The following is a 13,187-nucleotide window of genomic DNA, read 5'->3' on the forward strand; positions in this document are numbered from 1 at the left end:
ACTGTGGCACAGATGAAGGGGAGTGGACCTCAGTGGAGCAAAACACACCCATGCTCTGTGCATCCCTAAACCAACCTGGTGCAGCCTCCTGACTCAACTCAGTTTCAGTTCAGAAGCAGCCCCAAGAAGCCCACTTGATTTCCTGAGGTGCATTGCCTGGCAGAACTCATCTCTCTCCAGCTGTTTTGAGTCACACATTGCTGCTGCTCACCCAAAAGTAGCAGTAAGGGACTCACCACAATGCCCTGCCTGTCTTCATGAGCTGCCAGGGAGGGAGGAGGGCCAGCACAGCCTCAGGAGACTGCTCTGCTGGTCTGGCCAAGGCTGCAGTTTTCCCTTTACTCCAGCTTACATTTGAAAAGGATCCAAAAGGTTATAGCTTCACACTAACACTTGGACCACAGGGTTTGGAGGCTAAGTCTGGTAAGAATGCAAGTGCTACCCCAGTTACCCAGGCATTTCCTTGGCAGAGAGTGGCCAGTGCCATTGCAGAGCAGACAACAAAGAACAATGGCAACAGCCAAGTCCTTTGGAAAGCCAGGGACTCAGTGTTTGTACTGCTAAATTAAGACGTGTCTTGTCCAGCTCAAAGCTCCCAATCCTGTGTGTGGTCCTGGAAACAAACGCCCCAAAGCATCTACCACAAAGTCCATCCTTTTCTGCACACACTTGTGTGTCCTTACAGTGACTTTCTCATCTAACACCAGCCCCTGCAAGGACTACTCAAACATTTTCCATCAAAACTCTTTTTAAGTAAAAAATGCAGTTTCATTTTTTACATAGATTGCTTTTTTTTTTTTTTTTTTCCCAAGTGGGAGAAGGGGTGGCACCCCCATGATGCCAAAAAGTTTGCCTGAAATCTTAGCCTTATCTATTAGGATAAAAATGCATGGCTTTCAGTGTATTCAGTCTTCCTGTTCCTAAGCAAAAGCTGACATTTTTCAATAATGCACCCTAACTTCTAGCTGCTGCTCATGCTCACCATCTCTTGTCCTGCTGCTTTGTGCACCATTCATCCTGAGGTGATGGGCAGATGTTGGAGCCGCCTGGCCTGGCTCACCCTGTGAGATGGGTGGTGTCACAGCCTTGAGCTGACTGACTCAGCTGCAGCCATCAGCCTTTAGTGGCCCCTGCTTTACTCACATGTTTGTTTTGGTGAGGTTGTTGTATCCATCTGCCTCTTACTGTGCTGTCCTGCATGGCCCAGGATCGATGGTGATGCCATTACCACTCTGGACAACTGGAGGTTTGGCTCTGCTGCTTTTGACCTTGCAGTTGGTCTGCAGTGAGCTGTGGATTTTTTAGTTCTGTGCCACAGAGTGGGATGCAGAGAGCAATGTCCCAGGGAAAGGATGGTCTTCTGCTGGCTGGCAGCCCATGCTGTGGGTGCCACCTTTGCTACTCTGGTGCCACATGGGATGGGAGAGCACGGCTCAGGGAAGAGCAAGAAGCTGCCCTGCAGGCTGACTGTCAACCTTTAGCTGGAAGAGGGACAAAACCGAAGCAATCTTAGAGGGCAAATGTCAAAATGAGGTGAGAGTATCCCCAAGGGTGAGATGTAAAGAAGCCCAGCCTGAAGCCGCCCTGCCGTGTGGGACTGCACGCTGCCTCCCCAGCAAGGAAAACCACCAGCACAAAGGGCACTCCGGGAAGCTGTGGAGCTCAAGGAGACAGGCTGTCACTTCAGAGGGATCTGACCTGCCTCTGACCCGAATGTTTTCACAGCCTGAGCCTGGCTGTCCCGAGAAGCCCGTGCTGGCAGGGCTAGAGCAGCGCGGTGGCAGTCGCCGGTGCAGCACGCAGCCTGCCCACGTAAGAGCAGCTTCCCCTGCATTTCCCAGGCATTGAGGTCTCCGTGTCACTTGATGTCATCAAGATTGCAAGGAAATGTGGAATGGCACAAGATACGCATGGAAAAAATGGGACAACCTGTTTTTTTTCTAGACTTCCTCCCATAAAATAAATACTCTAAATAAATAAACTATTTTTGATCCAAAAAAAAAAAAAAAAAAACCCACAGAACATATTTCACTGATGTGCTGGGCTCCCCAAGGCAAGAGTGGATAACTGAAGCCATCAAATAACAGCTTCACTTGGAGATTCATGAGAAGAAAAACCAACAAGTAAAAGCAGCTTTAGTGACAAGCCACTCTTTTTGCTGTCAAGGGAGGGACACAGTTTGCTGTTGATTAGGGAAGAGAGGGTGGGTGTTGGGATGTCTGAATGAATTACCCGGTGTTCAGACCCATTTTGTTTTTATAGAAGTTGCTCATCCAGAAAGGTTCAACAAGTGAAACACAAAAAAGCTTGTAATGAGGCTAAACTCATTAGTGACCCCCCTCCAGGGTCACCCCTATTAACGGGCAGGGCTGAGCAGGGCTGTGGGGAGCCCCTCTGGGCACTGGGACTGTGGGGACACGGCTGTGGCTGCTGGCATGGTGGCTCTGTGCAGGGCTGGCATTCCAGCAGGGCAGAGCACACTCAGAAAACTGTTTACTTTGAGCTGAAGCTATTTTTAGCTGCACTAATCTGTGCAGAGATGATAAAGCTTTTCATTGCAAAGTGAGTGGCTGCGCTTTGCTTCTGGGCAATTTCACTCCACGAGCTCATCCCTTCCCCCTTCCCGGCCACTTCTTTCCACTGACCTTATCTCCTCTGCCTCTGTGCCAAACACCTCCAAAAGGTTTGTCCCAGCTAGATATGTGTGAGTCTTCAGCTTTTTCATTTTTCCCTAGGGAACCGCTTCAGTTTAGAAAAAAAATGAATTTTGTGTTTAATGGTCCCCAAAGCCCAGTTCCAAGGCTTTGGTGGAAGCTCATCATGGACATGCACCTTCTCATCTTTCATTTCTGCAAAATCCTTTCTGTCCAAAGGCTCTTGCAAAAGAAGTCACTTGACAGCAAAAGAAAGAAGTCAGTTGACAATTACCTCTTTGCAGCTGAAACAAATACAAGCGGATCTCCAACTCAGATCTCATGGCAAGCCAGAGTCCCCAGGGAGTGGCAGACTGCCTACACCACGTTTTTCCCAAGGGGTCCCACAGCCCATTCCAAAGTCCCTCACACACTCTCAATAAGAAGCACTTTACCTGCTGCTGATAGGAGCAAGCACTGCTGCTGGTTCAGGGCACAAAGGCTACAAAACATGCATAAATCCTGCTTGGTCAGGGCTTTGTTTGTCAAAAGGACTCCAGAAGCTTCTCCAGTGTAAACCCACAAAGGTCACACATCCAGCACATGCTTCATCAGAAAATCATCCCTTGTGGTAAAAGCTTTCTTGTCTGGGACACAGCGTGAATAGTCTCTGTCAGCTCAGAGTGTGTTCAGAGGGGGGAAGAACATGCAAGTGTTAATTAAATAGGTTCATCCTGCTTGCTAGGAAGGGTCAGATACACAGAAAAAGCTAAAAATTATTGTCAGGATGAGAAGGTGCAGTAGGGGAGGAATTGCTTAAACTGATCATGACTGACTGCTCAGGTCTTACTGGCAGGTAAGCAGGAGATGTCCCGAGGTCCACAAACAGGTACTTCCCTTTGTCCCTCTGATTCTGACAGAGAGTGAAGCTGGAAGAAATCAAGGAGCAGGCTGAGTTGGCAGCTGTGCTTCTCCCTGTTGATAAAGGGATAAATGAGAAGCAAATAGTCATCTCTGTCAGTGTTTAATTCATGCCAGAGCCACCCAGCCAACAGCTGATTGTTCACCGGTGGTTGTCAACCAGACAAGGATTCCTGGTGCCCATGTGCAGCAGACAAGTAAATATTTTGATTCCAACTTGTGCTATCAGCTAAATGGACTTTTATATGACTTTATTCCACAAAGTCTGCAAAGATGACTCCTGCTCTGGAACAGTGAGAGCTCCAACTCGTGTTATTAATCCTCTGTGTGAGTTAAAGGACTTCAACCTTCAGGCTTCACCATATACACTCATGCTCTACCTCTGGCTGGGAAAAAATAAAAAACCTCTTGTCAAGTTTCCTTGCTTTCCATGATTAAGGGAGTACGAGTAACCAGATGCATTCTTGAGAAGCAGCTGACCACTGCAACAGGCACGATGAGCCCAGCAAGGCTGCTCTGTGTCCTGTGCTCTCCCATGCCCTCAGACATGGTGCCATTTATCTATTCTAGCTCTTCCCAAGGCCACAGACCCTGAGGTCAGGGAGGTGCAGCATCACTGTGACTTTGTCTGAGAGCAGCAGGAATTCACAGTGCTCCATGAGAAGAGCTCTGTGTTCTGGTCAGAGAACAAAATATTCTGTTTGTGCCAAGAATGTACATCAAATACAAACAGGGTTTGGCTGCTGACCTGGGAGCATTTCCCTGGGGCCCTGCACACAGCCCTCTGCTCCCAGCACTGTGCTGGCAGCATGCCCTGGGTTTCAGTGTTGCCCAGGTGTGCAGTGGCTGACACAGGGAGGTGTAAGATGTGGTGACAGGGCTGCCCTGCGCATTGGGTGGCCCAGACAAGGGCTCTGCCACCCCAGTGTGGACACAGTGGCTGAGCCCTGTTCTTCCTTACCAGCTGTGGGCAGAGTGCTGGCTCCTGGGAGGAATGCAGGATGCTGTGGGGCATGGGATTTGCCAGGAGGCAGAGCCATCAGCTCTCAGTGAGTTGTGTCTGTCTGAGATCCCTGCTCCTTCCCTACTGAAGCAGTAGGTCATAAGGCATAGACCCAGACTCAGAAATCTTATTCCTTTAAATAGCCAAGACAGACAAAGTTAAAGAGGTACCTGTATGATCATTTCCTTCTGGCAGGTGTCTGCTGGAAAGACAAACAGCTAAATGACTGCTACAGGACAGATTTTTACCCAGCCCAGAACATTAACCATGTCTGCTCTGGTACAGGAGCTCCTCCATGGCCATCACAGATGGATGGCCCGATGCTCTCGTGGGTCTGTGCCAGCAGACAGACCTTCCTCACCTAATCATGGCCTATTTCACTCCCTGCTGCTTTGACAAGTATTTTATGTACTGCTGTTTCTGTCATGACTATTCCCTTATGGTTATTCCAGGGTTTCCAGTTTTCAAAGGGTTCCTCTTACTCTCCTAGTTCACTATATTTGTTTCAGATTCTTACTTTCTCCCCAAGTCGGGCTGGGTTTTCCTGGACAGGTGTACAATTTTCACTTTTATGCAGGATTATGGCTTTTTGGAGACAGAGTTAAATGTTTTCATACAGACCCCTGTTGCTACTCACTTCTGTGGATTAAATAATTTCTCTTTATAACATCTCTCAAGCAATTGTAAAGCTCTCAGCTTTGTAAAACTTGGCCTGACAAAGTATCAGATTATCCATTGCAAGAATAATCTAGCAATAGCATTCAAATAGATGTCAGCTTTCTGGAGCTATATGTTAAATTCTTAGCTCCACACTGTCCCCAAGTTAGATGTCTCACAGGGAGGTCTTGCAGAAGACCCTTGAATAAAAGCCAGCATCCAGGCTGTCTTGGGCCAGATACTTTCAGTTGTATTTGATCTAAATTCTGTGTTTGGAACTGGTTCCTTGCCCTCTGAGTGAGAAGTAAATGCCAGTCACCACCCAAAGCACCATTTGCCCAAATTGCTGTGGTGCCCAATGGCTCCTCACTCACACAGCAGTGGTGGCAGTGATGTGACCTGTCAGGCATGCAGCAAGCCATCAGTGTGGCAGTTGTGCTGTTATTTCTGTAAGGGCAGACACATTTCTCTGTTTGAACCCCCTTTGATGTGCTGCCCACCCTGCACAGGCGTGTTCCAGGGAGAAGCCTCTACAACACCCTGGACAGTGCACGTGTCCCATGCCAGGGCTGAGCTGCTAAAAGGGGACGTGGTACCAAACAGGCATTTGCAGTGCAGAACTGTTACACAAAAGGGCCTCAGCTCTCCATCTCTATGGCAACCAGCAGGAGATCTTGCAGGTCAACAAAGAAGTAGCACTACCTGCTTTCCTGCAGGAAAGAGGGCTCAAACTGAGTGACCAGGAGGGAAAATCCACTTTATTGTAGCTAAGAGGCCCTTTTTAGTTATTATTTATCCAAGTCTCCAGGCACTGTAATTTATCATTAATAATATAATTGAATATCATCTGTCTTCAAGGATGAGTTGAACAAGAATGTAGCCAGCTAGGCACCAGGAAACATTCTTTTATGCCTCTTCATTGCAGGGGAAGTTCATCCCTATCTCTCCAAGAGCTCCACCAAGCACACCACTTCTGTCCTGAAGACAATAAGTCACCAGATTTTCAGTATCTAAACTAATTTGGGAAGTAAGTCTGCTAGATGTTGTGTTACTGGTTAACAAGAAATTGTATGAAACTGAGAACTAGAATTAATAGAAAAACAGACTTGCTTTTCCCATCTTTATTTGCATAAGAGAGAAAAACAGACTCTTTAATCTACTAGTTTATTAGATAAAATTAAGATGCAGAATTACAAAAACCTGATAAATTTGATATTGAAATGTTGGATGTTGGAGGGAGAAGTGTGTGATTCCCACATGCAAAATAATTATTATTTTAGAGTAAATGAGTACATGATAGGGTTCCTTACCCTAAGAAACAATATGGAGGGGTTTGTGGGCTCTGAATTTCATCCCAGTTTGCTGCATGCTGACTTCCTCACGTAAGCAGGTCATTTTTGGCAAGGTTTGTGGAATATTTACCACTGTTTGTTCCACGGTGCTTCAAACTGGGACACCACCACAGTCCAAACTGAGCTGTGCCTGCTGGCCATGGATCCAGCCCAGTGAGAGCCAGGAGCTGGCACTGTCAGTGATGGTATCCACACAATCCACATTTGGGAAGCAGTTAGGAGTCATCTTTAATCATTCAGCACTTTCTGTTGGGTTCGTTTAGTTCCAAGCTGGGTAATTACAGCCTCATTATTTTTCTTTTTACAATGAAGACAAGCCTGCAAGCCAGGCAGAATAATTTCTTCTGCTACCGTTGCCAAGATATGATAGCACATCTACGCCATAAGGAATTTGTCATGGTATCAGTTTTATTAATGGTAAATAATGACTCTTCAGTTAAGCAACATCTTCACATCAGCTGGTGCCTAACCATAAAACACTAAGCAAATTTGAAACCCTAGAGACAGGTAATTGAGTTGAGATTCCCAGTGCCCAGCATGTTTCTTGCTGACCAGCATGTGTCAAGTTTTCCACGCTATTTTTTTTCACTGAAATGAATATCCAGTTACAATCAGACTTCAATTTTAAAACCACAAAAGCTCATCTAAAAATAAGACATCAAAGTTCCCGTGGCAGTAAATAGAGGACAGGACTAAGGGAACGGTGGTAGATCAGGTATCAGGGAGTAATTCATCCTGTCTGTCCACCTTCACTGGCTAGAGGGAGAGCTCAGTTCTTGCAGCCAGAACCCACTGTTAGTGTGGCATACACTGAAACACACAGGGGCATTGCTGTGATGGATCTTGCATCAAATTGTTTGAAGACTGTAATGATACAAAATACTTATAAAAAACAGCTTTGAAAAGAAGATATCCACTAGAATTGTACTGTGGGCCTGTCCAGGCATTGGGTTCTGCACAAGCCCTGAAAAACAAGGTAGTAAATACAGTTATACCAGCATGCCTTTTAATTAAAAATTTTAAGTCATCCTGTAGAGTCTGAAGAAATTTCTGCCATTATCTCAAAAAGCCAACAAAGTCAGAACTGAGCTATTATTTGTACCAGGGGGAAATGACTGTTTGTGCCACTGAAACACCTGGGTACGTCAGGCTGAGCACGGTGACCTGCTTTGGTTTCCTACGGACACGCTCAGGTTCGCAGGAACACAACACGCTGTAAAACGGCTGCGTGCATCTGCAGCTCAGCTTTCTCAAGTGTGCTCTGCAGCAGGAAGCTGGTTGTAAGATCCCCTGATAAACCAACACACAGCCCTCAGTTCTTCCCCTTCCTTCCCTTCCAGGATTAAGATTGTGGCTGTTTCTGCCCCCAGTGCACACGGATGCTGTGAATGCTGAGCCTTGTCAGCTCTTGCCCTGCACTACTTTCTGCAAACCATTTGATTTACACCCTCTTGGGCAACAGCTCTATTGAACCCAGAGATGTGACTAGCATGGCATTGTATTATTAGACTTCCCCAGTGCACTTTTGCTTCTAAATCATCTGGGATAGGAAAAACAGTTAGATAAAGAAGAATGTCATGACTCATTCCCCAATGCCACAGAGGTTCAGAACAACCAGAAAAGAGTTAACAGCACAGCCACCCCACACCAGCAGTATTTCAGACTTTCTAAATACAGAGTTCCTTTCTGAGCTGGATGCCCATTTTGGTTATCTTAAAAGTATTTCTGGAACTCTTGGCCAACTTTAAACAAACAAACAGGGAGAAATATTTGTGAAGATAACACAGCTGAGAGTGTTTGGTTACTGAGTCTTTCTAAGTTTAAGGTTTTAGTTTTTAGACAATTTCTTTAAAGCTTGTGAATAGAAGAAAAAAGTGCTCTGGAGATGTTAAATCACATAACCATCCCAGCTATGGCTTTGGAATAACAATCATTCAACTTAGCAAATATCAAACGTGGGAAGGGATTTATCTGACGCATCTATATGATCATGTGAACTCCTTTCTCAAGGAGAAACAGTCTCTGCTGGAGACACAAGAGGAAGGAACTGTTTTGCCTTCTTTAAAAAAATATAACAACATAAGCAACTGTAACATGCTCAAAGCTTCCTGGCACAAATGCAAAAATGCAACATCTGAAATGTCAGCTGGTACGCTGGGAGGATTTACATGATTTAAAAGATTTATGAGAAAGAACTATTTCACTGGCTTCAGAGCATCTTGGAAAGCAGCAGTGCGGGGACAATGAAAAAGAAGGGGAAAAAAATCTTCAGCTAAGAGAAATTATCATGGCCAGTATGATTTTGTATTGCTCTTTTTAGTGCAAGGAAAAAAAAAAATGGGTCAGGCACTCATAGGATTTTAAGCTGAATTTAAAGATGAATGAACAGAGTCTGCCATGAGTCTGGGATATGCCCATTTTCTCATATTGCATATTGACTCACATAGTCCTGTGGCTCACCTAAAGCCACACAACTCATTGCTGCTCAAGGCAGGATTAAATAAAGAAATTCCTGACTTTTCCTCCCCCTGTTGTTTCACTAGAAGCTGTTCTGCTGATACACAAAGGCTGGCCAGCTGGATTTCAGTGCAGGCTCTCAGGGGAGAGATGGGGTCACCGAGACAGGGGAAATAAATCCTGCCTTAATAAAAAGACAATATATCAAGCAAGGAGAAGGCATGAAACCATTTGAAACTATAAACTCTGCAACATTTATAAGTGTGCTTTGGCAATGCTCAAGTGGAAGATTACTTGCTTTGTGGCTACTCCCTCCTGAAGTGGGTACTTAAGAGCCTGGTCCTGCACAGCCTGAGGTGCTCCAGCACCAAAGGTGAGCCCAGCTCAGCTCTGCCAGGGGAGCAGGGGTTGGTGCTGGCTCTGCTGAGCTGGGATGGGGGAAGGTGCCAGTTCCAGCAATGACTCTGGCTCCAAGGCTCCTCCAGGACAGGGAGAAGCCGCTCACATCAGCACTAGGCTGGGGCTGATCCAACAGTGCCAGCCCCATCTGGGTCAGATCCTGCACCCCTGGGGGCCCTGTGCTGTTTGCATGATAGGTGAATGTACCACATTCACCTATCATGAAACTGTTCGCTTCCTCCTCCTTTTTACCAGCCATCTGTTGCTAGTGCCTTCCATGGTTCATTCACAGATGTCATTGCAGATCTTTTGTGCAAAATATTCCTTCCAATCTATCTCTGTTTATGTTTTATTGTAATGAGTTTTTTTATATAAGCTTTTATTTAATTTTATTTAAATACTTTTCAATACATTTAAGTTTCACAAATGCTTCCATAAACAAGGAGATGAAAGAGCTCAGTAATATCATTCCAGGGTATTAGATTAAGGTGAACATTTTTCTCCATCTGTTTCACCAATAACCTAAACTAATGCAGTTTCCAGACCAGAGCACATGATCTTAAGTGAACTGAAGAGAGTGAAAAGGTCTCTGGTGACATATAAAGACTTAGAGGATATTGAACAAAGGTGTCCAATAAAATAAATTTCTGGCCAAACAGAACTGGAAAGACACAGAGATTACAATTCCTTCTATCATAACAGCAGTGACTCATCCAGTTGCATAGTCACTTGGGGTGAAAAAGAAAACAGTTACTCAATCTCTCAGGGATTTAGACACAGAAGAATATATTATGCAAGTTTTAGCTGCGTTACTAATGGCCTTGAAGCACACAACTCTACTATGACTCTCACTCAGCTCAGCAGATCACAAATAAGATGACTCACGTATCCATGACATGATAGGAAAATAGAGAGCCTAAGAAGTGCAGAGGCAGGTGCTAATACAGTCACAGAGCACGCAGTCAAGGGAAGAAGAGATTTATAAAATCGGGAGCAAAGGACTGCAGAGAAATCAGCTTGTGTATTTGGAGACTCGAGGGCATGGACTGGGTTGATTTTTCTTGGTGTCACATCAGGAGGCTGTGAGTGTGAAGGCAGGCTGTGTGCAGAGATGAGCCCCTGGCGACATTCACCTGTGTGTCCCCAGGGAATGGCAGCAGAGCTGGCCCTGGTGTCTGCATGGCAGCACTGAGTGAGCTGTGCACAGCACACAGGGAGATCACACACCACTGAAACTCATCCACAAACTTAACAATATTTATACTTGGCAGGACTTCCTACCCTGCTGGTGCATCGTGATTTTGTAGAAGCTGTTAACTCTGATTGTTTAAAGACTAATTAAACCCACTGGTGGTGCCAGCCATAGCAGTATTTTGCCCATTATCTCATGACTTACCTCCTCATGGATGAGGGCTTTGACAGCTGCTCTCAAAGCACTGCTTAAAATCTGAATGATTGGGCAGAGCTCAATTCAAGTTCTGGACTAAACAGCTGGAAAAGCAGTTGTTTCAAGAAAACTGCAATTCTTTATGCTCTGGAGCTCAAATCAAAGCACAGATGTAAACGTAGTTTAAAGCTAAACACTTTACAGAAGTCAAATAATTAGGAGGATCATATTAGAAAGGTATGCCAATACATCTAAATTTAGAAGTTTATGCAGGTCAGAGCACAGTAAGATGTTTAGACCTTCATATGAGTCAAGCCAAGGCTACTATAGAAACACAGACAATGTCTGATTATTTAAAAATTTTATAAATAAATTAGATAATTTTTTTTTAAATTTTACAGTTTGGTACAGCCATTCCAAGTTGCAGTTCCCATTGCCTGACTGAAAGATTCTGGATGGTCAAAGGATTATTCAATTATAATGTGTCAGTGTGATCCACTGCCTGCAAAAACACAGCCCATGCAAAGCAGGAACTCTTCACATACTCAGGGGAAGATCAGGAAAAATTCTGCGTTTTTGTTATCACAGAAAGGAGACCCTTGAGAGTAACAAGAATAGCACTAACGCACAAGCTTGAGTGACAATTTTTTATGAGCTCAGTTGCACAAAGGAACTGCAGAGAACTGCTTTCAAATGACTAAATCTGACACATTTCCTTTAAATATTACCTAATTCCAAGGGGTTTATTCTAGGCATTTCAGCTCATATATGTATGGGATGTAATGTATAGCTACAGAAGGGATGCACCGTTTCTTTCTGCTGTCAGAGCTGATTAACAAACCAGAGCAGGGTATTTTTGTGCAAACCAGGATAACCTCCTGCCATATCCTGTCTCCTTCTCAGAGCTGACAGTCCTTAGGTTGACTTCATCCTTATCTCCTGTTGAACATGTAGGGGTTTAGGTGATGTGATGCAGAGTCAGAGGGGGTTTATGCTGGGAAGTAAAATGAGCACTTGGAAATCTCTTGTTACGCGGACAGTGGAAGGAAAAAGCTTTTTATCTGCATCCTTTGTCTCTGCCCAGCATAACCCAGTGGAGGATCACCAGTACTTAACAAAACTACTTGTCTCATAAATTTCTTGAGAAGAAAACACTTGCAGGTTCAAGATTTAGATGAGTTTCATCACTGCATTACTAATACACAATATTCCGATGCATTTGAGTTATTTGCCCAGGATTACTGGGAACACAGAATTTGTGATTGTGCCTTTATTCTGCGTATATTCACTGGAACAAACAGTGAGGGAGCAGGGATATGGCAAAAGCCTTCTTAGAGATCCAGCTGGTGCAACCAGAAGGGTAATAAAAATACATCACCAATAAAGTAAAGGCTCATCTATTATCTGAAAGAAGCACAGTTCCAATGATTTATGGAGTGACCTTTTTCTGAAAGAAGCCTGTATGTCCTCATGAATAAGGCTGATTGCAAGAGATGATACTGTTAACATAGTGTTCATATATTCTGAGTGTTAAAACTGCTGTGGAAAATAAGTGGCAGGTTTACTGGATGCTCTTTGTCATTTCTTGGCAATTTTAGATGGCAGTAAAGCTGTCATTCTGATCGTTAGTGCCTTTTTGAGATAGAAGCAGGATTTTTGGACAGGGACTGTGTGAAGGGTCTGACAGAGTGTAAAGTGATGTGCAATAGCTGGAACTGTTACAGCCAGAAAATATCCTGTAACCCCAGCTGGTCAGTTCTGCCCTGTGATATTGTGCAACACTAATGCCAATTAAAACCAATGCAAACTGCCTTCCTCAACCTCTGTGCAAACTTTTGCCAAATCCTTGTGCTGTTACATCATCACAACCAACTCTCATCCATTTCATTTGCTCCCAGACTTTTGTGAGGAGGAGTGAAATCACTCAGCTGTCCCCCTCTCCAACTCCTCCAGGCTGCAGCCTGCGCAGTGTGCTGGGAATCCAGACTCAGGGAAGCCCCTGTGCTCTGGGCAGCTGCAAAACAGCATCTCCTTTCACCTGGCTCCTCCACCTTCCTCTTCTTCCATGTTAAAGGAGCCCACCTACAGCTTTTGCAGCTGTGCACCTTCCAAGTATGAACTGAGCCAAGTGTGAACTGCTGCACAAGTGTCACCTTGAGAAACCCCACCTGTGAAAAGCTCCCGAGCTTTCCCACTTCCACCCAGAGTTCAACACGACAGGCCAAAATTCATGGACAGCGCTCAGCGAGTCATAAAGGAAAGGAGGGGCAGCAAAGTGGTATTAGGAAAAGGTTCTTCATCCAAAAGGACAGGTTGGGACAGGCTCCCCGGGGCAGTGGTCACTGCCTCAAGCCTGCCAGAGCTCAAGGAGTGTTTGG

The sequence above is a fragment of the Haemorhous mexicanus genome, chromosome 18 (genome assembly GCF_027477595.1).
Source record: "Haemorhous mexicanus isolate bHaeMex1 chromosome 18, bHaeMex1.pri, whole genome shotgun sequence".
NCBI lineage: Eukaryota > Metazoa > Chordata > Aves > Passeriformes > Fringillidae > Haemorhous > Haemorhous mexicanus.